The sequence below is a fragment of the Saimiri boliviensis genome, chromosome 4 (genome assembly GCF_048565385.1).
Source record: "Saimiri boliviensis isolate mSaiBol1 chromosome 4, mSaiBol1.pri, whole genome shotgun sequence".
Lineage (NCBI taxonomy): Eukaryota > Metazoa > Chordata > Mammalia > Primates > Cebidae > Saimiri > Saimiri boliviensis.
Window position 1 is genome coordinate 36415868 of NC_133452.1, and position 13874 is coordinate 36429741.

A 13874-nucleotide genomic window follows, 5' to 3' on the forward strand; every position below is an offset into this window, starting at 1 on the left:
TAATCAAAGTGGTTATTTTTAGGAGTTTCTTTGGTTTGTTCATAGTCAAATGAGAGAAGAATAATATTTAGTATACCATGACTACTCTACGGGAAGTCTATTTAAAGTATTGTGAGTATTCATAAAACAAACTAAGCCAGCCAAAGAAAGATGGTGAAGGCAATGAAAAAAAGTGAGTTCTGAATTGAGTCTTCAAAGACTAAATATGAAAAATGGTAGGTATTTCAGTGTCAAGAAGTTTGCCAGAGCCCTTATATAAGGTCAATAATTTGGAATTTAACCTTTGGTCAGTGAAGACCATTGAAAGGTTTTAAGAAACAAACTGGGTAGAGATGCTATAGAAGCTAATGTGGAAGGAGAACAAGGTGAGGGCTGAAAGTCGGGAAAAGCCTAATGCAACAAGAGGGATAGTAGTCGTTGGATGAAGGCAGAGATGGAATTGATCTGGTACATCATTGCATCTCCAGCCCTGAGTAGGTGTTCCCCAAATGCTACTTTCAACCATTCAATCTTCAATTTGTCAGTGAGAGATGGTGAAGACCCAAATTAAGACAGGAGCCATGGGGTGAATTGAGAGGGTTTTTTTGACAAACACTTCTGAGATAGAATTGACAGAATATTGTAACTGATTGAAGTATTAAGTAGAATATTATCAGATCTTTTTATCTGTAGTTGTAAAGAAATTTTAGATATACTGAAGAAAAAAAGGTTATTTTATGACATCCTCAAATTACTTCAAAACCTTATCTTATTTCTGAATTAAGGTAAAGAAGTTAAAGGAATTATTAAGAAATGTATTTCTAGTGTTTTGATCATGGAATTTGAGGCAATGGATAGTTTCACCTAATTTGAACACACTCTTCCATTTGAGAGATCACTAGCACTTCATTAAATGGCAACTGCTGAATCATATATGATATACAAGAAAGGATATTCTTACAAAACATATAGATTTTCTGTCTTCAATGACTATCAATTTAGGCAGAAGTGCAGTAGCTATTAATAGGAGCAATCGTGGTACACTACAGTCTCAAACTCCTCGGCGTAAGCTGTCCTCCTGTCTCAGTCTTCCATGTAACTGGGTCTACAGGCATGCTCCATCATCCCAGGTTTACTTTTGAATTTGTTTTGAATCAAGTGAAAAACAAGCCGGCTAAGAAATGAGTCAGAATTTCATGCCAAAAAGTTAAAATCAAATCCCATTTTTCGTAAGACACACAGGGGGTGGGCAAATAAATAAATGTTGAAAATTGTTCCATAGAAATACACACACACACACACACACACACACACACCAAGAGAGAAAGGATGAGTAGTGTAAATGGATGTAACTAGCTGCAATGAGGTGAATTTTAACCTATGCAGTATCTCTTCAGAGAAATTATGAAAGTACAGAAAAATTCAAAGCACCATGAAAAAGAATGAAATGTTTAACTATTTTAAGAAAAGTATTACTGTTCAATGAGAACACAAATATCAAAATGCTAATTTTTTTAGATGAAGGAATAAATGAATAATAGCAGTGATTATTACACACCAGGCACAGTGCTTAGGTACATATGAGTTTCCCCCCAGTTCCCAGATAGTAACACAGAGAAGGAGAAAAATTAACCTGCAAGCAAGTTACGTAGCAAATTTCAAATCCAGATCTGTGATGGCGTTTTAACCAGTACCTATGAAGAACCTAAAATTCATAAACATATGAATTAAAATGTTCAAAATGAAGATCAAAACACCTTAACATTTAAAAATTTGATTTCAATTATATCACAATAATTACTGCCATTTATTTATTTATTTATTTATTTATTTATTTATTGAGATGGAGTTTTGCTCTTGTTGCTCAGGTTGGAGTGGAATGGTGCGATTTGGGCTTCACTGTTACCTCTGCCTCCTGGGTTCAAGCGATTCTCCTGCCTCAGCCTTCTGAGTAGCTGGGATTACAAGCCTCCTCCACCATACCCAGCTAATTTTGTATTTTTTAGTAAAGACAGAGTTTCTCCATGTTGGTCAGGCTGGTCTTGAACTCCTGACCTCAGGTGACCTGCCTGCCTTGGCCTCCCAAAGTGCTGGGATTACAGGTGTGAGCCATCACACCTGGTCTTACTGCCATTTATTAAGCAAATATTCGTTTCCACTCACTCTGCTAGATGATATATATATATGTAAAATCTCATTTAATGCATGAAGACAGGTATGATTAATAAAAATCCTACTCTTATAAATGAGAAAACTAAGGTGCAAAGAGGTTCAGCAACTTGCCTAATATCCCACAGCTAGCAGTAGCAAGGCTGGAATTCGAACTCAAGGCCACAGATCAAGCCTTTTATTCTCTCCTATGCTACATTTGCCAGTTGTCTTTATTAGTTTACTTTTATTCCTTTCGAAAAATCTCACATTATTGAGGTGTGACTGACATACAAAAAGTAACACTATTTAATGAACACCACTTGATGATTTTGAGATAAGAATGCACCTGTGAAACTATCACTGTAATCTATGCTGTGAATATATCTATTACTTCCAAAAGTTTCCTCCCAGGTTGTGTGTGTGTGTGTGTGTGTGTGTGTGTGTGTGTAATATAAATCTACTGTCTTAGTGAAATCTGAAGTATACAATATTAGTGCCTATATTGTTGCTATAGGCACTATTCTGTACAGTGGATTTCTGGGAACTACCCACCTTGTATAAATAAAACTTTGTACCCTTGACAAATATCTTCCACTTAAAACTAAGAGTGGAAATTAAAGTTCTGTGAAACAATTCTCAAAGAAGAACCTACTAGTTCCTTTTACAATACATCAGTCATTAAAGGAATCTTTTAACTGGACTACTGAAGTAACCAGTTTTTACCAAGCACTAGTAACATTTAAACTCCATGTGAGCAAAATAAATAGCAGTTTTGAAAAACTTTTCCACATATATCTAGCATCTACTGCCACTACCCGAAAAACAGAAAAAAACAATCTAATGTGAAAACAACTTCTGGGTTGTTTCTTTTTCTGTCCAAAATATCAAGATTTGCTCATTCAGCAAGGCTTTACTGAATGCCTGAGATATCCGAGGCAGTGCTCCAGCCACAGAGATGAACTAGACGTAAGCAGTTTGACACAGGAGCCACTAACCACACGTGGCTATTTAGAGTTGGAAATGTGGCTAAACTGAACTGAGATGTGCTGTTAGTGTAAAAAGCATACCAGATTTCAAAGTCTTACTATGAAAAAAAAGAAGTAGACTATCTTACTATTTTTGATATTGGGAGTGAAATGATATTTGGGGTATACCGTGTTAAATAAAAATAATTTTCTCTGTTGATTCTTTTCGAGTGTAACTACTAGAAAATTTAAAATACACATATGATTTGTGTCATTTTTCTATTGAACAGCACTGATCTAGACCAACAAACACCTGCCTGCCCTGATCATGCATTCCAGTGTAGAATACATACAAGAAATAAGTAAACTGGTAAACAAAGAATACAATGCCAGTAGCGGTAACTGCTGAGAAGAAAACAAAGCAGAATAAAGGAGTAGCGAGGATTAGTCAATATTATTACATTAGTCAGACAATTATCTTTAAATATAATTTCTCTTATTGCACAATACTGTGCATCTCTTATTTCACAATACTATTCACTCTTCAAGTTTTTTTAGGTTGTATTTACATGAGTAACATAAAGTACACTTTAAATTATAAATAATATCGCATTTGGTATTGAGAATAATTAATACTTTCAAAATCTGGAAAATACATGAAGAAAATACCACAATTTCTAGAATCTTTTGAATTATGACTATTACATTCATATATAAAAATTAACCTTAATTTTTCTAATGTTTCCAAACCACTAGGTGCTTTGAGAAGCTCACAATCTTTTGAGGAGAAACATAATTAATTCATAAAAAAGTTTACAAACAAGAGCAAGATTCTTTTATTATGTCTGGCATCTGCTGGGCATGACAACTCACCCCTGTAATCCCATCACTTAGGGAGATGGAGATGGGTGGATCACCTGAGGTCAGGAGTTCAAGACCAGCTGGTGCAACAGGGTGGAACCCCATCTCCATAAAAAATACAAACATTAACCAGGCGTAGTGGTGGGCACCTGTAATCCCAGCTACTCAGGAGGCTGAGGAAGGAGAATCACTTGAATACAGGAGGCAGAGTTTGCAGTGAGCCAAGATTGCTCCACTGCACTCCAGTCTGGGCGACAGAGCAAGACTCCTTCTCAAAAATAATAATAAAATAAAATAAAAATAAAAAATTATATCTAGCATCTTCTAAAAAACTGGACTCAATTATAGCAATTATTTTCTAGCTAATCGTTCTGCTTGCAAATCCTGAAACATTAATGAAAATAAAATAATATAAGAAGATATTTTCAAAAGATCTCTTTTGAAACTTCATTTTGTTTTGAAATGAGCATGAATGATTGAATCTTAGGACATACTGATAACAAAAGATAGAATCAACAACTATAAATTCTAGATAAAAATTTCACAAATGAAAGTTTGCTGATGTAATAAATAATTTATTAATACATATTCTTATGGGTGGTAAGACTTTCTTCAATGACTTGTGTAGGAAATATAATGTAAATTAGATTAAATGCATATTGCTTAAGGAAAACTTGGTTAAGCAGATATAAAAATAATGATTTTTCCAAAAATGGAGATAATATTACAGATTATTGCATGCCAAACTCTTTGTAAACATAGAAAATGACACAGAATTGCTGTAACAACAATTTAGACTTGTCAGCTTTGTTAGCACTTCAAATGTGAATACTCTAAGATGTGAATTTAACTGAATAAGTGATACTTATTTAAAAAAAAACTGTAGCATATTAATGTGTAGAATCTTATATGAATGTATATAAAATAAATTTTATGACTGGGTTGAATAAAATTGTTGTAAATCATTGCCTGATAAAGCAGAATGGTATCTGACTTTAGTTATCTTTTAGCTTCTAATTTAGTGAAAATATTTATTGAAATATCCATGTCTATGTGACATTTTTCATATTTTCCAACACTTACAAGTTGTTCATACTTGAATTTTAAATTAAACAGTGGATTTTATAAGTATTTTACATAATTATTCCAGTTCTATTCTAGGAATATAAATCATGTTCTTATTTAATGCATCTCAGTTGATTGGCCCTTATTACATTATTTAAAAAAAAATTATAACCAATTGATACACAGAGTTTAACAGGCTGCTTTAGATCATCCTGGTTTCTAGTTAGTAGCATTTAATACATATGAATTAAAATATATCCTTTCCTATTACATCCCTCAGGAATGTATAAAGTAACATAGGAAAATATAAAAGTAGGTCTATTAATTAATTTAAAAATTGTGTCCTAATGTAATAGATGAAATATTCAAGATGTACAATTTTTACAATATAGGCTTTTACCAAAAATTATTTCAGTGTTTATTTACTTACAGTTGTGAAAGAAAACATAGGCTCATTTCCTAAATTTAATATTTACAAGTTAATACCACTCAAAGACTTCACATAAGATGTACACTTTACTGTGATAACCTATGGTTATCTTTGGATCCAAGTATATACAATTTATGTTGTGAAGGTCACTGTAGGACTGGTGTACTGCTAGGCCCATATGGATATAAACTTCTAGATGTACTTTCTCGACTGGCTAAAAATGTCTCAACATTCCTCAGTAAGACCCATTTTCTACTTTTTACATATGTTATACTTCATTACTTGACTTTCAAAAACTCAAAACATTAAATCTTCAGAACACAAAAGTTGTCACCAAGAGTTTTAAAAAATACATCTATGTTTTAATATGTTCATACCAATTTGAGAGGTTTTTCAAGGAAAATGTCATTTTGCCAAATGGTAGTCAAAAAAAATTAAAGTCTTAGAAATATAGTTTGTAAAAATCCAATTACTAAATAATACAAAACTTTTTATAGAGTGTCTTTTTTTTACTTGGAAACAAAGATCTTGCAGCTCTATAAATTTTAGATTTAATAAATCTTACATTTAATAATGTAAGAAGACATTTTCAAATGGTTTTTTTTGGAACTTCATTTTGTTTTGAAACGAACATTAATAATTGAGTCTTAAAACATACTGTACACTGATAACAAATGATAGATTCAGCAACTCTAAATCCTAGATAAAAAGTTCACAAAAGAATGTGCTTTATACATTTCTGAAATCCTTTTCATGTAGTTAGGGATGTCTATTTATCCTTCATTTTCTTACTATATCACTTTTCAACTTCTTTATCAATCCTTACCCAAGCTTCTCCCTGTCAACACCAAAACTGTATTTCTAAAAGCCGAAACCATCATTTATTTACTATAAAAGTGAGAGGACTCTACTGCATACCTGGAAGTCCACATCTACTTCCATTCAAAGAAAACTTGCCATAAACCTTCTTTTAACTGCTGCACCTCAAAGATACAATTGAATACGCCGTTTTAAGTGCAACAGTAGACAAAATAATATACATATTAAGAACCGTGGTGTTAGAGGATTAATACATAAAAATCCACCACCAAAAACCTGAAGCCAAAATTATTTTACTCCTCTACTGTTAGGCTGTCACAGGCAAGATCTCACTTGATTTCTGGCCTTTAATGCGAGGGCCTTCCAGGACCCTGGTTTGGGGGAGGGAGGTTAGACAAAATCACACACTAGGGAGGAATTACGTTTTAAGTGGAAAAACTCCTATAGTCCATAACTCTTCATCAACTACAAATGTCACAATAGCTTTCAAATTATTTGAGAGTTCATAGCAAGGTTGAATATATTCAAAAAGCAACTTAGCAACAATAACATAGAAAAACAAAGCACAATTATTTATGCACAGTATATAAGTATTAAACCAAATGTCAAACCACATTAACCTTTAAAATTCCAAAGCACATTTTCTCCTTAGCTATGCCACAGTCCTTTTTCAACTGCCGTAAATGCCACATCGGCTTTATGAATTATTTAGGAACATTTCAAACCTCTTCTAATGGCTTAGTTTTTCATTATTACCTACCTAGTGGTGCAGGCAAAGGTAACTCAGTACTTAAAAATGCCACAAAAGGAACCATAAGATGCTTTAACATATCATGTTACAGCTCATATGAAAGCCCCTACTCTAAGACTGGAAAAAAGACTAGATTGTCCAGCCTTGATACTATGCATAAACACTACAGATAAGCGTTAAAAGAATTTTTTTCTCACAAATGTGCACGATAAACAAACACCTAAAGATATATTCCCTCATATATCTTGGTCTTCTTTATACGTTGTGTTTACATTTCTTTGCTGTCCTGGGTGTCACAAGAAAGATGGATAAATGCTTTACAATGTTTTAGAACAACAAAAAGAGCAAAATGGAATACTTTATTCTAAAGAACTATCACTTAATGATCATATGTTAATTTGGTAGAATCCTCTGCAACTAAATTAAAATTGCTGACTACTGTAAAGCTTCGCACTGAACCAGGAAAGAATTCCAGCAGTATTGCGTATCAGAAACTTTAGATTTCCCTCCATTAAAGTGAAGATTTATGAATTCTCACAAATATTGCTTTAAAAATCATCTTAAGAATTTACCCTAGTCCCCTAAATAAAGAAAACTTGCTCGTGTTTTTGGCAACATCTACGTCTTTCTAATTTTTTTTTCTCCTTTTTAAGATATTGGAACGTTTTCACCACAAGGTTAAGAAAAACTCGCCCATTTATCAAGATCTGCCAAGCACAACAGGACCCCAGACAACCCAGTGCTCCACCACTTAACAAATGCAGCTCATCTTGGTCATTAAACTTCAAAAGAATCTGGCCACAGGCATAGTGACATATCATATGTTTTCAAACATAAAGTATCAATCATTATGTAATACACTCTAATATACCATCATTTGCCTATTAAGTGTAAGTGATAACTAACCTTTTCAATTTGAACAATAATTGACTCTAAAGACTGTCTCATTAATCAATATAAAGTAGTTTAATTCATATGCAAAAGTTTTTATTAAAGTTTCTGTGTGTGTATGTCTGTGTAAGTGCATATACATGCCTAAACTTTAAAAAAATTTTCAAAGTACACATAAAAACTCTCCTAATATGCCCATAGTATCACCATAGCCTTTTAAAAAATTAGAAATTCTTTTACTTTAAAAACAAACTGATAGAATGCACACAAAATTTTAAAAGCAACTTTAAATTTAACAGCATATATTTCTATGTCTGTAATTTATATAAAATATAAATATTTCTAGAACAACAGGTTGATAAAATAAGTATGCAAAACAGGTATATTTTTGAATTTTACAAATTTTGTCTGCTTATCTTCCATTAAAAAACATTTATAATAAGAGAAAATTCAAGAATGTTGGCATCAAGTTATTTATTTTTTAAATTAAACTTTATACAATAAGAAAAAATGTCTTTATAACATGCTGCATTGAATCTGATATTTTTCACAACATTGTAGCAACATTTTTGAGTTTTAAAATCTATTTTAAAGTAGTTTATGTTAAATCTCTCTTCTATAACCATTGTTATAAAAAGATTACAAATCACCTTTTCTCAGGTTTTAATCCTAAATAAAAATTCTTCATTGGCAGAGTTAGTAAAACACAGCCTATAGCATAATTTACATACCAAGAATGCAAATTATGATTTCTGTTTAAGCAGAAATACTCAAATTAAATTAAATCAAATTTTAAAAAACAATTAAAATTACCTATAAACTAAGAATTGAAGAGAAAACAGTTCTCTGTGAAACATTTCGCACATACAAATATCCTACCAGAAGAAACAGCCTCATTAACTGTGTAGCATCAAGTAAAAACTAAGAAATTTATTACATTAATTTTTATATGCAGAAGCTTATTCCTTAGATGAAAGTAAAATTCAGTCAGTTAATTTCACAATTTTTATGTCCCTAAATTCTGGACTGTCATAAACAATTAAGTACACCCTGCATTCTAAATGTAAAAGGGATTCATACAGCAGGAATGCTCAAGGGTTAAAGAGTAAAGGAATTATAGATTAGGCCTATCTGTTAGTGAAGGTCTCATTCTAGGTAAGTATAATTGAGATATACTCACAATTTCTTCCTTTTTGACCTCAATTAAATTGGCTTTCTGGGAGCTGGTTCTAAGGACAATTTATCCTGGTTTCCTCAATATACGTAGGAAGTCATCTGGCTTTTCTATTTCTTCAACAGCTGCATTACCTGTTAAATTTGACTTGCACCATTTCCCTGAAGCAAAATATGTGCTGCCCCTGGACTCACACAACCACCTTCCTCTGCAGGGTTGCTACATGATCAAAAAGTTAGATCATACAGTTTTGAAACTGCTAAAGAGAACAGTTTATAAGGAACTTGAAGAAGAAAAGGAAAAAAACAAGAACAAAAACAAAGTAGAGACAAAAGATTGGTCTCTCTGTTCCTCTTTCTCCCCACAAAAGAAGTTACAACTCATTATATGGTTACTGGTATTTGCTTTTATTGGTCATTTTTGATAGGCACTATTTTAGTGGTTTAGTGAACTTCTGGTTAGAAAACAAACAGAAAGCAAAATAAGGTAATGTAACATCATTATTCAATTGCAGAGCATTTCAGAAAATAGTACCTACAACTCAGAAAAGAAGTGGGAAACTGGATAGTGCTTACTGATGCTCAGTAGACCCTGTAAACCAAACAGGAAAACTTATTGGCTGGGATAATTTATCCTCCCTTTCTTAAACTATCTACCTCTGACAGTAAATCAGTACTCACAAATACTTAGGATACAGAATATTTTCTCCTCCTGAATGGTGTTCTCACAAGAATAAAATAGTTCTAACACAGCAAGGCTTCCCTCAATTGTCTTAAACAAAACAAATACTGTTATTATTGTGACAGTTCTCCCACATCTCAACCCTTTGATGCAGCAAAACAGTAATTTACACTCTTTCTTCTTGAGATTAAAAGATAGATACAAAGATATATTTAAATAAGTAAACCAAAGCATATCAAAGGTTTCCATATCAAGGTTTTAAATCAAAGTATGTGCTCAGTACACATCCAAAGGAAGGTGAACCTCACTAAAATTTTAGGATTCTTTAAAAAGTTAAAATTAAACTTGATCTTACTATTATGGTTTCAGAAAAAAAAAGTTCCATAAATAAAGGGAAATATTTATTCTCTTAAAAAATATCAAATATTTATCGAGATGACTACATCTCAAACCGAATGAAAAGTTCAAATTCAGCACAAAATTTCAAAACAAATTATACAGAAAAAAAGCCTTTAATTTAAATAGCTGGTATTCGTTTCTTTAAAATCCTGCAGTAGCATGTACTATCAGGGGAAAACAAAGTTGCCTATTCAAGTTTTGTAGTGAAATGTAATCTATTACCACTTATCATGTTACCTGCATTTCTACCAATATCAACATCACATAATTTGAATAGCTGAATTTTATAAAGCAAAGACAAAGTGTATTTCAAACTTGAGGCATAAACAGATTAGGGCTTTTCTCTAATTGATTGGCTTGCTCAGTTCCTACGTACAAGTTTCTTCTATTGTCCTCGTGCTAAAAAACCTGTAAAAAATCTAAACAACTCATTTTAACAAGAAAAATATTTTTCTCTGAGATAGAACTTAAATGTGTGACTACTCATGGAACATAATAATAATGATAATGCTTCCACCCAAAGCTAAATGCAACTTACCTCATTCAAAATCCCAAAACCTGAAATTTATTCCAGTTGTATTTGGACGTGAGTTCTGTAGTGCATGTGTGTGAAGTTCAACACCCAATATATTCCAATCTGCATTGTCAGTAGAACGAAACCTGGGTGGAGGTTTATAGAATGCTCTGAGAGGTTTATAGTCTCTAACCAACACTCAGGTAGCCTTAAAAGCACCTTGCTCTGGCGTGAACCTTCAGGCTCCAGGAGCACTGCTGTTATGTAGGTTAACTAGGAGACCTGGATAGTAAACACTCTTGGCTCCAACCAATGGCTTTCCACGCCCTTCTGTTTATAGTAAGATGACTTGATGTCAGAGGTCGCCCTCATCAGCAGCTCCTGTCTTTCAGTGAAATCTAACGTAAATGTACGGCATTATCTGGAGGTGCTTTTAAGCCACAATTTCTGACTCCTAGACTCTGTCAACCTGCTGTCATGGTGACACATTCATAACCCATTGTTGGAACTACTCAGAATTAAATTCCTCCATTAAATTTTTCAGAAGCAAGTTTTGCTTGAAATTTCTTGCAAGCAAATCATTTCTGTAGGGGAAATACTTTATGGCAAGTTAATATTAATAAGGATGGTATTCATTTAAAGTCCCCTACCAACATTTTACATTTTTGTTTGTTCTTGTTTTTTTGAATGAGAGAAAAAGGTATGTAAGATTTCACTTTCATTAATACTGCTCCCTAAAAAGCACAGAACTCTCGTCTAGATTTAGGCACACATGTATGTCAACAAAATCAGAGGATAATTACAGGCATTTTTATTTAATTCATCATATATATTTTTTCATCTGTGGTAGACTGAAGGGATGAAAACGATTAGAAATGCTCACACAGATTTTACATTTTATGTAATATGTTTTCTAAAATAAAGCCTTTGTATGTTTGCAAAAGAGAGGAATATATTAATTTCTAATGAAATGAAAAGGAAACAAGAATAGCTAAATTCAAGAGATAAAGATAATGCAAGTAATCGTTAATGATTAGATAACAAAATCACATAATAATATTATAATCTGATATTATTCCCTTTTTTCTAATAGCTTATGAAAAAGAATTATTTTCTTTAAAGAAAACAGTATCATGCAACTTTCCCTTCTCATCCCTTCAAAAATGTGTCTTGCAGATGTCAAAAGAAAAATGAAACTCATTTCCTAAATTCTTCAGACACTATTTCAATCTAGCATTTACTGTCTCAAGTTTGCTTATCTAACTCTGAGATCATTTCTTTTTTTCTCATAATCTTTACAGTTTGGCTCTAAATGATACAGTGACCTACAGGAAAGGAGTAAATACTGCATCTGAATAATTTGTAGCACAAGTATTTACTGAAGTCATTTTCATTTTCAAGGGAGGATCGAATGAAGAATCATTTACCTATTTCAGGTTTGGACAGTACACAGCCGCCCCAGAGGCCTCAGGAACTGAAGACGGCGCTGTCTCCCCACTAGTGTCAGTTGCTTCTGCTGTGAAACTGGGTGAATGTGAGCATTCCACCTGCAGCACATGGTCTGCCCAGTTTTTGATGCCACATCAGTATTTACATGACAGAGAGCTGTCTGACTCCACCAAAGTTCATAAAGTGTGTGGAGTAGAGTGCCAGAGATCACATTTTGACAGATGCAGTTTTCTGTTCCTAGTATGGTTAGGATCACTAAAAATCCCTTTGCAGCCAAATCTTCTCAAGGAGTTGGAGCTTATTGAGTATTGTGGTATAAATTATATTTTTAAAGTTCAACTGAATATGCTTTCAAAATGGCTACTTTCTTAAGGGACTGTAAGTCATTCAATATTTTCTAAATGCTTATGAGCTCAAGAAACATTCACTGAAGCAAAATAGATGTCTGTTCCCATTACAATAGAGGCCCAGTGAACCTTGCCTAAAACTCCGAGGAGAGTAAGTTCTTCATGCACTGAAGAAGCCTGGGTAAACTGTAATTTTCTTTCCTAACCTTAAAGAGAGGTGAGGTAGGGACAACAAACAAAGTGTGGTGAAGACTTTATAAATATATCATGAAAACAAATGTCATTTGCAGTTTCCATTTTTAAAGAGGACAAATAACTACAATTTTTCCGATGAGAAATATAATCTTTATCTCAGCTTACACCAGGCCACCAAAGTGTTCCTAGACACATAGCAGTAAAGGTATACCTTTACTTTGTATTGTTATAACCAAGTAGAAAAGTTGCATAGATGATTTTTAATAACATTTTATAAACAGAGATGACTGGGATGCCCTTCTGGTTCCAGCAAATTGCCAACAATTAATTATGTGACCTGGGAGCAAACATATAGGTTTCCATATCAGAGTGCCAGTAAGTTATTTTTGAACATGAACCACATACTCTGAAAGACTCCATCTTCCAAATATATTTTATTTAACAATAATTGTTTTATTGCCCCATGTTTAAAACCAAGCATACAGCTATCAATCAATGCTGCTAATTATTAGGACATCCTGAAGGTATAAATTACTAATAGTTAATAAGATAGCTAAAATCAAAGGAAATAGAAAATTTTAAAAATCAATACAGCCTTACCATGGGTAAATTCTTAATTTCCCTTGTTATAAAATGTTGAAAATGGCGCCCTGACCTCAAAACCTCTATACAGTGTTTTTGATTCCATCAAACGATGAGAGTCTGACCCCTATTCTGATAAAGGTGAAGCTATTATCAACTACCAACAGCTGATACATTAAATAGCAGTGACTTGCCCATTGGCCTTGCTACACTGGTATTTGTTGGATGCACGAATATCCTCCAAAGTAATATGGGAATCGAAATTAAGGTTAATCAGTCATGACACCTGTTAAGTTGGATGGAAGTCTTGCTACATATACACATATTCTATCAAGAAAATAAATCGATTACTGCAGTTTCATGGGGTACACCCTTTATATTTACCTTAGCTACTCCCTCTCCATAACTCTTAGCATGAGGAAGCTGCTTATATATTTTCTATCTTCATGTCTTCTACTCTCCTCAGCACAAGTACACCTAAGTAGGTAGCAAGAACTATGTAAAGACTGAGATTTTACCCTACTTGTAAGCTAACACAGTAGCCGGCCTCAGTTGCATAGATGCAAGAAGAAGATCTGAGGATCCAGAGTATGAGGGCACCTGGTGAAAAGTTTAGTAAGA

At 33.1% G+C, this 13874-nt stretch overlaps 1 protein-coding gene across 16 annotated transcripts in view; it reads right to left on the minus strand.

The window, feature by feature from the left end:
• Positions 1-13874, minus strand: part of EYA4 (EYA transcriptional coactivator and phosphatase 4) — a 322772-nt gene that overhangs the window by 142028 nt on the left and 166870 nt on the right. The window contains exon 1 of one of the 16 annotated variants that reach the window (XM_074397442.1): positions 9093-10116. The exons of the other annotated variants lie outside the window; for them this stretch is intronic. The gene's annotated coding sequence lies outside the window, so the exon portion shown is untranslated. Of the gene's footprint in view, positions 1-9092; positions 10117-13874 lie in introns of those variants that run through there. 16 annotated transcript variants of the gene reach the window in all.